Source organism: Mirounga leonina, unplaced genomic scaffold (assembly GCF_011800145.1).
Source record: "Mirounga leonina isolate KUSES-001 unplaced genomic scaffold, KU_Mleo_1.0 Mir_154, whole genome shotgun sequence".
Classification (NCBI taxonomy): Eukaryota; Metazoa; Chordata; class Mammalia; order Carnivora; family Phocidae; genus Mirounga; species Mirounga leonina.
Genome location: NW_023270389.1, coordinates 17,811,900 through 17,828,755, shown reverse-complemented (window position 1 = coordinate 17,828,755; position 16,856 = coordinate 17,811,900). Strand labels below are relative to the sequence as shown.

Here is a 16,856-nt window from a genome sequence, read left to right as displayed (position 1 = left end):
CCTATGACAGGTAAGTCACAGTTAAGAAACCAGTCATATATACCTGGAACATGTGAAAGACAGATGAGCCACCCCACAATGCATCCCATTTAGCTCACAGCTTATTATGTTCTTATTTTTATTATGTAAGAGAAGCATCACACTTTAATGATCACCAGCCTACATATTTCAGCATATTCACAGTCATAAATACCATCTATCACATTTTATATTCCCCTTGGCTGTTCTAGAATCATTCAAAATGCAGCAAACATAATTGCAAGAATTATTAAGATTTATATGAAGATGCTTTTTAAAATCTCCTAACTTTCTTTTGCCTCTTGAATTCTTATTATATCCTAGCACGTGAAACACTCTCTGATCTGTTTTCAATTGTTCCACAATAAAAGAATAATTATATCATATCTGGATATCAAACAAAAAGTGATATACTTGAGTCTACCATCACATTTTTATTACAATACCACTTATAGTCATTAAATATGTGACATTAAGGGAGTTGAATATATAAGCTTCCTTTGTAACTCCTTCTAACCCTATGATTCAATCCTATGAGTTGAGAAAATAAAACATCTCAAGGTATATTTCAAACACTTTGTTTTTTAAGCCCAGTAAAAAAAGATTGACTAGTTTTTCACCTTTTGTATAGATACATATTTAGTATAAGCTTATTATTTTATGCATGAACAATATGTTGTTTAGCAACACCCCAAATAAATGAAGCGTGGAGAAAAAACATTGAAATATGTTTTTAAAATACTTGTATTTGAACTTATGTATTTTTAAATTTTATTTTGGAGTAAAGCTTTTATTTAAATTTTAAAATATAATTTATCCAAGTCAAACAGAGAAAGACAATTACCATATGGTTTCACTCATATGTGGAATATAAGAAACAGAGCAGAGGATCATCAGGTAAGGAAGAGAAAACTGAAGGGGAAGTCATGAGAGAGGGAGAAAAACCATGAGAGACTCTTAACTCTCGGAAAAAACTGAGGGTTGCTGGAGGGGAGGGCAGGTGGGGAGATGGGGTAACTGGGTGATGGACATTAAGGAGGGCATGTGATGTCATGAGCACTGGGTGCTATACACAACTGATAAATTATTGAACACTAAAAAAAAGAAAAAGAAAGTTGCTTTCTACAAACACACACACACACACAAATATATATATATAATTTATCCTAGAAGTATACTGTGTGAGATTACTACTAGAGAAGGTAATTTTCTTTTTTTTTTTTAAAGATTTTATTTATTTATTTGAGACAGAGAGCATGAGAGGGAGGAGGGTCAGAGGGAGAAGCAGACTCCCTGCCGAGCGGGGAGCCCGATGCAGGACTCGATCCCGGGACTCCAGGATCATGACCTGAGCCGAAGGCAGTCGCTTAACCAACTGAGCCACCCAGGTGCCCGAGAAGGTAATTTTCTACAAGAATTCAAAATGAATAAAGTACTATGATAGGGTATGACTTTATTTTCACAAAGTTAACAAATATTTTAAGTCAACTGTATGCAAGTTACTGTACCAGACATCGGGAGATTTCAATTCAATCCAATATATCTGTGTGCTTCTTATATCCCAGGTATTATATAAGATAGAAGGAATTGAGGAATAATACCTAAGAACTCCACTCAAAGAGTTAACAGTCTCTGGGATGCCTCTGCAGCTCAGTCAGTTAAGCATCTGCCTTGGGCTCAGGTCATGATCCCAGGGTCCTATGATCTAGCCTGAGGTGGGCTCCTTGCTCAGTGAGAAATGTGTTTGTCCCTCTGCCCCTTCCCCTCTCAACCCCCTCCTCTTCAGTCCCTCCCCCCTCTCGTGATTGCTCTTTCTCAAATAAATGAAAAATAAAATCTTTTTAAAAAAGTTAACAAAGAAATGGATACTCAGTGACAACTGTAATAATGAAGCGATGGTCCACTTCACTTGAGTAAGTAGGAGCATGTTCCCAGAATACTGGATAGTTAAGATTGGATAATGGCTAAATAGCTCTTTTCTGTAGGACACTTAAAGAAATTTCCTCACTCTCCTCAAAACCTCTTTTTCATCAATGTGCAACAATTAAGCTATTCTTTATGTTACATGTTTTAATAAAGCTGAAGAATCGAATTTCACTTTTGTTACCTGAAATTATGAAGTTCAGAACTAATGACGTCTATTAATAAAAAAAATTCAAATAGGGTGCCTGGGTGGCTCAGTTGGTTAAGCGACTGCCTTCGGCTCAGGTCATGATCCTGGAGTCCCGGGATCAAGTCCCACATCAGGCTCCCTGCTCAGCAGGGAGTCTGCTTCTCCTTCTGACCCTCCTGCCTCTCATGCTCTCTGTCTCTCATTCTCTCTCTCTCAAATAAATAAATAAAATCTTTAAAAAAAATTTCAAATATAATTTCAAGATCAAATATTTTATAAATAAGCATAAAGCATTTTATGGAGTATATTTGAAAACATTTATTTTTTTTATTTTTTTTATTTGTTTAAAGATTTTATTTATTTATTTGACAGAGAGAGAGATAGTGAGAGCAGGAACACAAGCAGGGGGAGTGGGAGAGGGAGAAGCAGGCTTCCCGCAGAGCAGGGAGCCCGATGTGGGACTCGATCCCAGGACCCCAGGAACATGACCTGAGCCGAAGGCAGAAGCTTAACGACTGAGCCACCCAGGCGCCCTGAAAACATTTATTTTAACTTGTCCTTCAAAATATTTTTGTTTTATTTTTATAAAACAAGATCCTATTGAGTAAGACTTGACATATCATAGCACACTGAACATAGTGAGATGTGAAATAACATCATGATGATATAGAGTATTTACAAGGCATAACTTAATTCAAAAAATCAAAAAGAGGGGCGCCTGGGTGGCTCAGTCGGTTAAGCATCTGCCTTCGGCTCAGGTCGTGGTCCCAGGGTCCTGGGATAGAGCCCCACGTCAGGCTCCCTGCTCAGTGGGGAGCCTGCTTCTCCCTCTCCCACTCCCCCTGCTTGTGTTCCCTCTCTCGCTGTGTCTCTCTCTTTCAAAAAAAATAAATAAAATCTTAAAAAAAAAAATCAAAAAGAATTCCATTCCAAGCATAGAATTTATGTGGAAATGGAAATAAATCTGTTTTTTGTACTTGACACATTAGTGATACAGTTTTAGAATATAGGTGAGGTTCAGTGGAGTGAGGTCTGGAGGCCATGACCAAGAAAGAATTCTTGAGACGTCTTTGGTACAAAACGGTGGTTTTATTAAAGCATGGGGACAGGACCTGTGGGCAGAAAGAGCTGCTGTACTGGGGTTGTGAGGGGTGGCTGATTGAATACCGGAGAGTTCGGGGAAGTGAGGAAGAGGGAGGTTTCAAAAGGGTTTTCATTCGAGATCGGGTGCGCTCAGTCATATGTTAAAGAAGACCTTCAGGATCCTGGAGGGCTTGCCATTGTCAAGTTAAGGTTGTTTTCCCCTCTAGTAAAGGTATTAACATTAAGATAGTCGAGAGATTCCTGGAAAAATGTCACATAAATCCTACCCAGGAGTGGGGGTAGGGGGTAGAGGGAGATTGCAGGGTGTCAGCTTATGCTTTGTCTTTTGCTCCCTCATCATCAGGGTCAAGTAAAAGACAAAATCTGAACTTGCAAATCTCAGTAAATTGACAAACCTAACACGCACTCTAGACTATGGAAGCAAAGGTTCTAGAGACTCTCAGGATTGCAAGAAACACACAATGCTCAGAGAGTGTTAAAATTTTAGTAGTAGTAAAATATATCTTTGATATATGTCAACATAGGGGTAAAACAGAGAGTTTGCCAATCCTTAGGCTACACAATTACAGAGATAGCTTTTTGACCATGAAAGAAAATAAAATAAACAGAAACAGGATGGAGCTTTATGCTAATGCATTTAACTACTAATTATTCTGTATTTGCCAAACACAACAGACATTAGGATAATGAAAAGATTCTGGAATAAACTCCCCAAATTCAATGAATTTTATCCAAGGCTGTCTCCTGTGTTCTTATGATTGTCTGGGGCCAAGTGGTGGCTGCAGCACCTAAAATTGCTGCCATCCACAACCACCTGCCACAAATTCTGAGATCCCGAAGTTTCTCATAAGCTCTCTTTCCTAAACTTTTGATTTTTTACCCTGCAATAAACCGCAGTTTCATTTTGGCTTTGGTTATACCCTTTTACTGACTGTCCAAGAAAGGAAAAAGAAAAAAAAAGTGTAATTTACTTTTATTCCTCAATTGTTATGGTATACTGTAACCATAAAAAAAAAAAAAAATCCAACAACCAATAAAGCTATCAAATAATGTATGAAGAAGAAAAGAAGATGATGATAGATGATAGATGATAGATAGATGATAGACGATAGATAGATAGACAGACATTTCATATGATTAGCCCCATTTAATAATTTAGTAGGGTTAGAAATATAATCAAAAATACCTTTGTTGGAAATTATATGTCTTATTTTTACTGAGACTGTAAATCTGTAAATCTGTATGATACTGTAATTGCTTATTTGTTGATATAACAGTTTCTTGGTTAAATGTGAGCAAAGACTTAGATAAATAATCTTCAGTTTCAGTCACCCATTTGAAAGACTATCTGGGTCATCTGGGCAGACAAGCTTACTTAACTGTCGCTGACTTAGAAAAAAACAAATATATTCATTCAGCAGACAATTTTGAGTGCTGATATAGATCAACCCTTGTTCTAAGTGAAAAAAATGGATACGCTTTCTCTCCCATGCAGCTTGTAATTCAGTGGAGGAGAAAAATAGAAATAAGTAAAAACATAAATATAATAACTACATATGGTGATGACTGTTATGAAGGAAACTCAAGATAGATGTTAACAGGGATCCCATGCTTTCCAGAACAATCAGAGGAATCTTCACCCAGTGAAACTGCTGAGACCTGGGAATTAAAACTCCAGACGGAGGGAGAGAGTGGGAAATGGCACGGCCTCAGGCAAGCAGAGACTCAGGTGGCTAGAACACAGGCTCCTCCACCACTGGGGCAAAGATTTGGCAGAGTTAGAGTCAGAAGTTCTAATTACGGCAATAATAGCTAATATTCACTTTTTAGATAATTTTATGCCAACCACCAAGTTAAGTATTTTAGTTTTAATAAGAATGCTACAGGGAGGATTTTGCTATTAATCCCAGTCTGTAGAAGGGAACATACAAGCTCACAGAGATGAAGAATGACCTCAAAGTTAACAAAACAGATCACAGAGAAACCAGGCTTATACAAACAGCATATACACCTGTTCTCACTCTTATATTATTAACTCATAATTAAATTTTATTGAGCACTTGTTTAATGACAAGGATCAAACTAAACTCTAATATATATATACATATATATATGTGTGTGTGTGTGTGTGTGTGTGTGTGTATATATATATATATATATATATATATATAATTTTTTAAATCCTTAGAGTGACCACATGATGTAAATACTTGTTTTTTAGTCCCACTTTGCAGATTAGGGAACTAAGACCTGGAAAGGTCTTATGTCTTATATATGTTTCTCAAAGTTACTCAGATAATGGGAACCACAGCCAGGATTTGGATTAAGATCTATTTTGGGGACTCCCATATACACAAGAAGAACGACTGTTTCTTTTTTTTCTTTTTTTTTTTTTAAAGATTTTATTTATTTATTTATTTATTTGAGACAGAGAGAATGAGAGACAGAGAGCATGAGAGGGAGGAGGGTCAGAGGGAGAAGCAGACTCCTTGCTGAGCAGGGAGCCCGATGCGGGACTCGATCCAGGGACTCCAGGATCATGACCCGAGCCGAAGGCAGTCGCCTAACCAACTGAGCCACCCAGGCGCCCAGAACGACTGTTTCATTTCTTTATCCAACATATTACCTTTTTCAAGGTAAGAATTAAAGGTAGGGACAGCACAGGGGATCAGAAAAAACCTTTGACAACATCTCTGTCCACTTGTCAGAATACTGTCCAATTCGATCCCTTTTGTTTACTAAAGACTCTTCTTGGTATACAGAGCACACAGCAGGACATGATCATTCCCAATACCCAAATTTAGAAAACCTTTTTGAAGGGAACAGCAAGACAAGAACTGGAAATGCTCAGGGATTCTCTCAACACCAATAAACTGCATAGGGGACTGTAGAGTGTCACACTGTATAAAGAGGATGGGAAGAAAGAGAGGTCATCTCCTTACAAAAGAAAACTATTAAGAGAATTTGACATTAGAAAATATCTAAGATTCTCCTCACACTCAACTTCTTTGTCATACACACATGCACACACACACACACACACACGCTAATTATAAAATTAAAACACTGGGAAAATATCAACATATTTTAAGTTTATTTCTAGTTTTCAGAGAAATCTTTAACATTTAATGTAGAAATTATATATAATTTCCCATATATTCTAAGCAAGGGCATTTAGCACTAATGTATATGTTAATGTATAATAGGGCTTCTTAAGCATCAAACATACCAATTACCATTCTCCTCTGAATCACTTTAGCTAATTCAAAGCACTCTGTTTTTTTGTATTTATGTGTGTGTATGTGTATACAAAGATTCAACATATAATACTGATTGTCTTCTCCTATTCAACTGCATTTCAGCTTATCTGCATGATGAAAGAATAATAAAAACTTGAAGGACACTTAAAAATGATCTATTCCAGCATTCTCACATTACATATGAATTAATTGAAGCCCATGTGTTTGCTTTGACAGTACATACACTGAAATTGAATAAACTGAAGCCCAGAAACATGACTTGCTCAAGGTCATAGAGCTAATTGATGGGATAGTGAGGATTGGAAATCCAGTATCACTAAAGAAGTCATCTTTCCATTAGAGTAATAGCTTTCAATTTGGGGGATGATTTTTCCCTTTAGGAGATTTTGACAATATCTGGAGATATTTTTGACTGTTCCAGATGGGAGATTTTAATGGATAAAAGCCAGGGATGCTGCTAAATCCTACAGTGCACAGCACAGCCCCCCACAAAAATAAATCTCCAGATCAAATTGTCAACAGTGCCAAGATGAAGAAACACTTTGGTAGAAAAAATGACTTTTCTTTTCTTTTATTCATTAGAGTTCTTCAAGAAGCAGCTTCACTTAAAAATATAAAAATTATCCCAATTTAAAAAAGGGCAAAATGATTCAATCTGAATCATGTATTATATGTTATTCCTCTAGTTGGCATATATCTGAAAACTGAAATTATTACACCAAATATTGCAATTGCATATAAAATGTAGCTAATTTGAATTGATATCTTATAGTAAAGTGTAAAAAGTACCTTTCTTCTAGATTTTAAAGGTATTAATATATATATACTTTTAGAGCAGGTTTTATGTGTGTGTTTGTTTTAATGTAACCATAGAAGAACTTTCATCAGAATTACCATAAGGGCTTGTAAAAAATGCATGAAATTCACAATTTTTGGTTCTTATCTCAAAATAAATCCTGAAAATTACATGGTTTAAAAGCAGCCCAGTTGATTCATATACAATCTAGCAGTTAAGAATATCTCATCTACAGAGCACTGAGTGTTATATGTAAATGATGAATTACTAAATTTTACTCCTGAAACTAATATTACACTATATGTTAACTAACTAGAATTTAAATAAAAACTTGAAACCTTAAAAAATAGAATATCTCATTTACAGAAACCCATAAAAACGTGATTCTAACACATTGTTAAGATTGAATTTTACCCACTGCTAAATTTTAGTAACAAGTATATTTTATTGCAGATTGGGCTATTAAATATGCAACTGCAAACTGTAATAAGTGCTCGATAATAGTACAGTGGATTATGAGGTAATGAAATACAGTAAATTCATTTACTGTGAATGTATAGGCATGGCCAATCAATCAGATTATGTAATCTGTATACAGTAATATTTAGTTGGTAGGGTAATAGGTGAAGAAAATTATTGGTTGTATTTTTTCATAGCTCACAGTTTGTCAGGTGAGTGTGATGAGACATCTGAAGTGTTGAAAGTGTTTGGGATGGAGTGTTTATAGTATTAGCCCATGGAATCTAAACTGAGTAAGGTGGGAAATAAAACAAGAAGAGAATATATTAAGACTTCAGACTCACTATACAAAGGGGTGTTTGATTTGATAATTGCTGAAGCAATGTATTTTCGAAGTTTTAGAGTATGGACAAGAGAGTGAGTAGCAAAGTTAGTTAGCAGGAAGTTATTGGAAATGACTTCAAGGAATAAGAATGCAAGAAAATATACCAGCATCCTCCTATATTCTGATAAGTACTCTCCATGTCCATGGTTCAAGCAGAAGTCATCAACTTCACACAATGTGACTTCATCTCTTGGTCTTATTTGAAAGGTCCAGAGGCAGCCCTTAATCTAATTTAGGTAAATCAGTTTATTTCCCTAGATTTTGAGCCCTGGCCCAAGGAAATTGTTTTTAATGACTTGAGGCATAAGATGAAAATGTTTGAGTTGCCAATGGGTATTTTTCTTCCCATGTGCTCCAGATCAAGATAAAATTTTTTATAGATTTTTTTACTGGGGTGCCTGGGTGGCTCAGTTGTTAAGCGTCTGCCTTTGATTCAGGTCATGATTCCGGAGTTCTGGGATCGAGCCCCGCATCGGGCTCCCTGCTCAGTGGGAAGCCTGCTTCTCCCTTTCCCACTCCCCCTGCTTGTGTTCCTTCTCTCACTGTGTCTCTCTCTGTCAAATAAATAAATAAAATCTTAAAAAAAATAAAGATTTAATTTATTTATTTTAGAGAGAGATAGAGAGTGTATGAGCTGGGGGAGGAGCAGAGAGAGGGGGGTAGAGAGAATCTCAAGCAGACCCAGTGTTGAGTGTGGAGCCCCACTTGGGGCTCGATCTCATGACCCTGAAGTCATGACCTGAGTCAAAATCAAGAGTCGGATGCTTAATCGACTGAGCCACCAGGTGTCCCTAAATCAAGACAAATTTTTAAAGCAAGATACAAAGAATAAAACATACCCACAGAGAGAGAGAGAGAGAGAGAGAGAAGAAAAGTAAAAGACAAAGAGTCTTGTTCCAATGAATTTCTATTCTTGGACTTCATATGGTAATATCCTTATAATGAATTGAACTTTAAATTTGCATCTAAGAGGATCTGAATTCTTACACTACTATTTGAGTCACTTTTTCTAAAAGACAATGAAGTTATATAAAATTGTGACATAAAAATAAATGAGGATGATGATCACTGGGTATTGTATGTAAGTGATGAATCACTATATTCTACTCCTGAGACTAATCTTATACTATATATTAACTAACTGGAATTTAAGTAAAAACTTGGAAAAATAAATAAATGAAGAAAATATTCTATAGAATTCTCTTGATGACTGTTTCATGTGCTTTTGCTTACCACTTTCTGATAGAGTATTATTTTGTATACTTGAAGAGAACTGTGTGTCCTTCAAGGTTTGATTTTCTTCAGCAGGTATATGTCTCTCAGAAATAAATTTTCAATTATGTCTCTGTCTTAAAAAAAAAAAACTGCATGATAATGTCTATAGGAATAGGTGCCTATCATTCAGGTTCTTTTATAGAAAGAAATCAAAGTTGACCATTGAGTTTATTTATTTGTTAAAATGTTCTACTTATAATCTTACATATGTCTATAATGTGCTAATAACTCATTTATTATTAATACTCTAATGACATGGGAATTAAAAAACAGATAATTATAATATGTGTACTCTCACAATGACCTAATAAAAGTATCACATATTTCTCTAGTACTGAAATTATTTTAAAATGCAAAGAGATTAGAGCTGAGGTGGGTGGACAATCTGCTTATAATTAGATGATCTGTGAAACAAATTGGATATGTGTTAACCCTAAGGCAGAATTCATGTTTAGTTATCCCTTCAAATAATTATAGTTGGAAAGATTCACATATAAAAGTGCTACATAATATTCTTTTCCCCCGAGGCAATGATTTTCTTAGTAAATAGAAGAAGTTATTATCAAAAAAGATTCCGGTGAGCAATGATACATAAAATGCATATTTTTGACTATATTATTATACCTGATACTAATTAATTGATTAATTACCATATTTACATATCAAAGTTAATGTCTTGTATGCATTTTTCAAAAGGTTTTATGTAGGTAACTCAGAACCTAAAAATTCTAAAAACTAAAGTCTGTGTAGAAAAATAGAGAATAATCTTGAAAGATATAGTTTTTAAGACAAAGAAAAGTAAAATAAACATACACCATATTTATTTTCTTCCTGTTTCATGTAACATATAGCAATATAAATATAAAGGTCAGTTCCACTTTTTGGCTGGGTGATTTGGCATCATAATTCCCTTATTTTTGCAATTAAAAATAATTTTGAATATTATAAAATATGCTGAATTCCATTATAAGTGAACATCAGTAGTCATAGAAGCATGCTTATTTTTAAAATGAATGATAGTCAATTTTCATCTATTATCACCTAATTTAAAAAAAAGGTACAATATTGTTTTCTTAAAAACAGCCAAAAGAATCAGATCATTTGATTCTAATATAGAAGAAAGTAAATCACAAAAAATTCATAATATTTTGTCAATACTTGATTTTTTTCACAAATACCCTTAAATCTTTCAAGACAATGCAAATTCATGTTTCAAAAAGTCAAGTTGGCAAAATGTTAGTTATTCAGTTCAATATATCATTTTAAAAGTTCAAATAAGCATCTAGTAATAAAATATAAATTGTCAGCATGATCCAAAAGAATGTAAAATTATATCAGTCAGAGATTGCAACAGAATCTCTTAGGAAATAAACCCAAAAAGAAACATTCATACTTTATCTCCAGGGTAGTATTCAATCATAATTATTTTTCTTCCTTGACTTTATTCATTATTTGGCATAATGCTGAAACAAAAATTTGATATTTTACTAACTTTAAAAGTTATAGCTAAATATCTATAGAGAAAACAAACTGACCACATTCCATCCTATAGTTATTTAATAAATGGATTTCCCTAATAATTTCTCAATATTTTAAACTTTTACAAGTTAATGATTTTAATTATAATATGAAATAATACTAAAAACTAATCCACTTTGTAAAAATGAGAACAACACACAAGCTTAAAATATTTATATTAAAAATTTCAGAAAAAAGCTCTGATAGCATTTTATAATATTCATATATATTTATAAAATATCAACAATATTAATTATCATATCTGAATATCCATATATGCTTATAATTTGAAATCTATTAGCTGCAGCAAAATTACTTAACTGAATAATATGTAATATCCTTAAAGTATGAGAAATAAAAGTGTCAATAGAGAATCTGAATATATAGAAAAAGTGAATGACTACTTATGTTTACCTTAATGAGATTAGTAAAAAGTTTATCACTTTGATTCTGTATTTCTTGATTAAGATTCCTAAGTCAGTGATACTTTTCTTTTTTTCTTGAGTTATGCATAACATATTAGTTTCAGGAATACAAACATGATTCAATATTTGTATATATTGTGAAATGATCACCACAATAAGTCTAGTTAAGATCCATCACCCCACATTGTTACATTTCTTTTCTTGTGATGAAAGCTTTTAAGATCTACTCTCCTAGCAACTTTCAAATCTACAAAACAGTACTATTACCTATACTCACTACATTGTATATTACATCCTTAGGACTAATTTATTTTATAACTGGAAGTTAGTACCTTTGACCAAGTTTGTACCCTTTGGTCACCAACTTGATTCTACAAATATTTTAAGTTAGTTTTTTAGAAGATATAAGTCAGGAGAAGTCTTCAAATTAATTAATGCATATATAACATTTAACTGAGAATAAGAAAATTCAGCCTTTAAACTTTTGCTAGATATTGGAGAATGCACCCTTTTCTTTAACTTTTTTAAATAATTAATTTATTTTAAAATGAAAGAAAGAGAGTGCATGGAGAGGGGCAGGGGGAGAGGGAAGGAATCTTAAGCAGATTCTCCACTGAGTGTGGAGCCTGACCCAGGGCTTGATTTCAAGATCCTGAGATCACGACCTAAGCAGAATTCAGAATCAGACACTCAACCAACTGAACCACTCAGGGGCCCCTGAATGTACCCTTTTCTACTTGAATTTCCATAGTGACAAAATGTTGACCATGATCAGACATACACCTTCTTCTAGTTTTACATTTTTTTTCTGAGTTCACAGATAACATTTTTATTTATTTTTTATTTTTTATTTTTTATTTTTTTAAAATATTTTATTTATTTGACAGAAAGAGACACAGCGAGAGAGGGAACACAAGCAGGGGGAGTGGGAGAGGGGGAAGCAGGCTTCCCGCCAAGCAGGGAGCCCGATGCGGGGCTCAATCCCAGGACTCTGGGATCATGACCTGAGCCGAAGGCAGACGCTTAACTGACTGAGCCACCCAGGCGCCCCCACAGATAACATTTTTAAATTTAGAGTGCATTGAAGTGATCTGTGGTTGCTTACACATGGCAAGATATTTCTTTTTATTTCTCACGAACATGTTATTTATTTTTATCAATAAATCGAAATTTGATTTTATTATATGGCTACATAAAGAAGATGTATATTAAATACTTGTGAAATGTGATTATTTCTGTGTAATTAAATTGATCAACTGAAATTTTATTAAATGTGGCTGGTTATATTACTTCTCTTTGCTTGTCTAAAAATTTACTATAAAAATTTGAAATGTTCACTGAAGCCTAACCCATTCCCTCCCGTCCCCACTACTCTCTTTTTCTTTCTTTCCTTTCATTTCCGTTTTCTTCCTTTTTAAACTTTATATATATATGAGATTGTGTACAAAGAAATACCTTGCCTCAAGGAGGCAACTTATGTTTCCTTGAAATAGAGTATAAACTTCAAAAGAAAAAAAAAAACTGTTATGTAAAAAATTCATTACATTTGCAGTTCACATAAGAATAAAATCAGACCTTAAACACCCTCTTTACCAAGTTTTTCAAAATATCTATCATTCTATTCGGGATGTCTTTTAAAACATTAAATGGGGGGGCACCTGGGTGGCTCAGTTGGTTAAGTGACTGCCTTCGGCTCGGGTCATGATCCTGGAGTCCCAGGATCAAGTCTCGCATCGGGCTCCCTGCTCGGCAGGGAGTCTGCTTCTCCCTCTGACCCTCCCCACTCTCATGTGCTCTCTCTCATTCTCTCTCTCTCAAATAAATAAATAAAATCTTTAAAAAAAAAAAACATTAAATGGGAATTTGTTTTTATTTTTATTTATTTTACTTTAGACAATTTGTTTTTAAATGTTGTTGCTAATAACTTACCTCAAAGTAAGTTTGTTTCTTTTTAAATTTTTTTTTTACAGCACCAAATGCCACATTGTTCTTTAAACTAGAAATACCCACAACCTCGTAATACTTACAGAAAATTACTGAACAGCTACCAAACTGACTGAATGACAGACTGCATAGGGAATCAGAATTTCAGCATTATTAAAATAAGTCAACCACTATAATAAAAACTTTTATATGTAAAAATCCTTTTCAAAGTTGAATACATATTATGTAATAATTTTGTAGATTCTTTACTTGGAAACGTATTAGCATGCATCTCATTCACATTAATGTATTTTAAAAAGTTGATTAGGAAAGCTGATGTATTAACACAAATGGAAAAATTTTTAAATGTGAAAATTTAATGAGTGCTTAGGGGGCTCAGTTGGCTACTCACCTGACTCTTGATTTCAGCTCAGGTCATGATCTCAGGGTTCTGAGACTGAGCCCTGTGTCAGGTTCTGAGCTCAGTGGGGAGTTGGCTTGAGATTCTCTCTCTCCCTCTCCCTCAGCCCCTCTCCCTGCTCTCTCTTGCTCTCAAATACATAAATAAATCTTTAAAAAATAAAATAAAATGTAAAAACTTAATATTAGGCTACCCCACATTCAAAATCTCATGATAATGAACACAGAGATAATGATAATGATAATACTACCTATTTTCGTTTTTTTGTTGGCTAGTATGCAAACATAACAGAGAGGTTTATTAAGCACTGAAAGGTATCAGTTTTTTCATGGACATTTTCTTATCTCTACAACTCTGTAAACTTAATTGTTAACTTGTATAAAATGAGTACCAGAGTTTGTAAGTAGAGAAATGGGTTTGGGGCACCTGGGTGGCTCAGTCGTTAAGCATCTGCCTTGGGCTCAGGTCATGGTCCCAGGGTCCTGGGATCCGGCCCTACATCGGGCTCTCTGCTCGGCGGAAAGCCTGCTTCTCCCTCTCCCATTCCCCCTGCTTGTGTTCCCTCTCTCGCTGTGTCTCTCTCTGTCAAATAAATAAAATCTTAAAAAAAAAAAAAATGGGTTTATATCACCAGTCTTATTTTTGCAATTCATTCACATAACCCACAGTGTCTCCATTGTACTAACATTCCCTACCTCCCACTGAGGCTTCTATGGTCACTTGATTCAATCTCTTGTCTGTGTTTTAAGTAAAGTCTTATACTTGGTATAAGTGACATGACATTTAAAAATGAAGTTGAATTGGGATGATTTTACCCTTCTCTTTGATCCTAGAGTGTCAGCCAGGATGGACCAACAACATAATTTTTACATATAAGACTCTTACATATTCTTGCATACATAGACATTTCATATTTTGCAGGGGGTGGGCAGCAGGATGCCCCGGACCTGGGCTGAGGCCTTATTGAGGTGAATAAAATGTAGGATTTCCCAGGAGGGCAAACAGGGTGAGTTTGGAGATCATAGGGGGTGCTATGTGGCTTGGAGTCCGTGGCAAGGGTGTGTGCAAATCCTGGAAGAAGGGTGGGGATGCTCTGAGCATCAGGACTGCTTGGAGTATGGTGGACTCAAACTCCAGGTGCTGTAACCTTGACCACTCTTCCCAGAGGAAGCCTGATCTCCTGGCATTTAGGGAGTTCTACAAGGCCCAGCAGGGGAGTCCAGGGATGAGAAACACCTGAATGTTCTAGGTGCCAGAGCTCCTTGGTCCCAAACTCAACCAAGTGATAAAAATTCCAGTAGTTCAATGCCTGAGGCCTTCATTCATACATTTTTAAATAAAGTCAATTGGAATTTGCCATCGGGAGATAGTATATGTTGCAATTCCTTTAAAAAAAGTAGGACGAATATATCCTATTGCCTAATCTATCCCAGTTGCATATACAGTAGGTAGCAGTAATTGAAAATAATAATCTGCAGACCAGTGAAAGCATGCAAATATGAGTATCCCTCTGTATCTGCTCACCTCTTTGGTTTTACAATGATAATTTGATGGTATTTAGTGATAACTCTCTGAACTTGGCATTTTAAAAATATAATGACCCTCCATCGTATATATTTTTTTCTATTTCAATTTTTCAGTCCTTTATTTTAGTCAATCTAGACAATGGATCTGGCATGATTACACATTTTGTTTATATAAGAATCTTATTTTTAGAATGTAAGTTAACTACTTAAATGTTTTGGTATAGATATTACTGATGAAATTTGCTTAGGATTAAGACATTTCTTATGCACTCACAAAAATGGGCTAAATATTCTTTTATAGGTCTTTCTCTGGTGTCTAAATAACCCATTTTTTTAAATTATCCTCATGAATTTGTAAAGTAATTCTTTCTATGGTATTGTTTGCTTTATATATTTTACTTTATGGAATCAAATAATGATATATCTTTCAGCATTACACGGACACTGAAGAACCTTAATTATATGTGTTACTTCCTTTAGTTGAACAGTATAGAACCTATATCTTAAGTTCTTATTGGTCTAAACAATTATGTTTGATTTGTAAAATCATCCATAGCAAGCAGTGTGATGACTTCTATGCTCACTTATGCAATGCAAGTGTATCAATTGCATAGGATTTACAAAACATTTTTCTAGTGATTATGAAAACAGAGATAGACCAGATGTGGGTTCTGACTTCATGAACTTTCAGTCAGAAGCTGGAAACAGGACAATGACCTATATAACTAAAATGCAAGTTGGAAGATAATTGGTAACCAAATGGACTGCCAAGAAATTACAGTTGAGAAAAAGTCCATTCCTAAGTTTCAAGAAGAACCAAGACAGATAGAATCTTGGTTCTTGAAAGAGAAATTAGATTTATAAATATGGAGAGAGGAAAGAGATGAAATTTCTGTGAAGCCAATATTGTAAAGAGAAGGATATTGGAAATCTAGGCAGTTGTAGGAACTAGAGAAAAGTTTGTTTGTTTGTTTGTCTTAGAGTAGATTGGTTAATAGAGAATATTGATAAATGAAATTGGAACTCCTGGGAACTGTGCTTTGATTGTGGAAATCCTAACATAATAGGCATAATTTCAAATGTTATTTTTTAACCCTAGGCACCACCTCTGGCACTGTCCTTATTGTAAAAATCCTGTGAGATTATTTTACTTACAGCAGAGTTCTAGACACATGGTATCCCTTAATAAATGTTTATATTTATTTAATTTTTGTTGAGTTTTACATTGTATTCATTTATAAAAACTTTCCGGAGTTTACCTTAGCTTTATAATTTCTCTGTTTCCATCTTCTTTATCAACCCCTTCATCAATAAGAAATGGAGGGATTATAGCATTTTCTGGAAAACCTGACATTAACTTTTCAAAAATTATTAATCTCTGTAATATTAATATGAATTTTTGACTGGTATAGCAAACCAAAGTTGAAAATATTTTCATCAATTTCAGTCCTGTTTAAGCAATACTAGAATTCAAAATTTGAACCTCAGCAAATCAGTACCAATCAAAACTGAGCTGGCATGAGAATAAGAAAGTGAACATATATGACCAAAATATTTGTGTTTAACTCATGGAAAATATAGAAACCTATTTATTTATTTATTTATTTATTTATTTATTTATTTATTTATTTAT

The 16,856-nt window shown here is 34.4% G+C and overlaps 1 pseudogene; it reads right to left on the bottom strand.

Moving 5' to 3' along the window:
- The window catches only part of LOC118013796, a 142,375-nt pseudogene that overhangs the window by 113,134 nt on the left and 12,385 nt on the right, over positions 1 to 16,856 (bottom strand).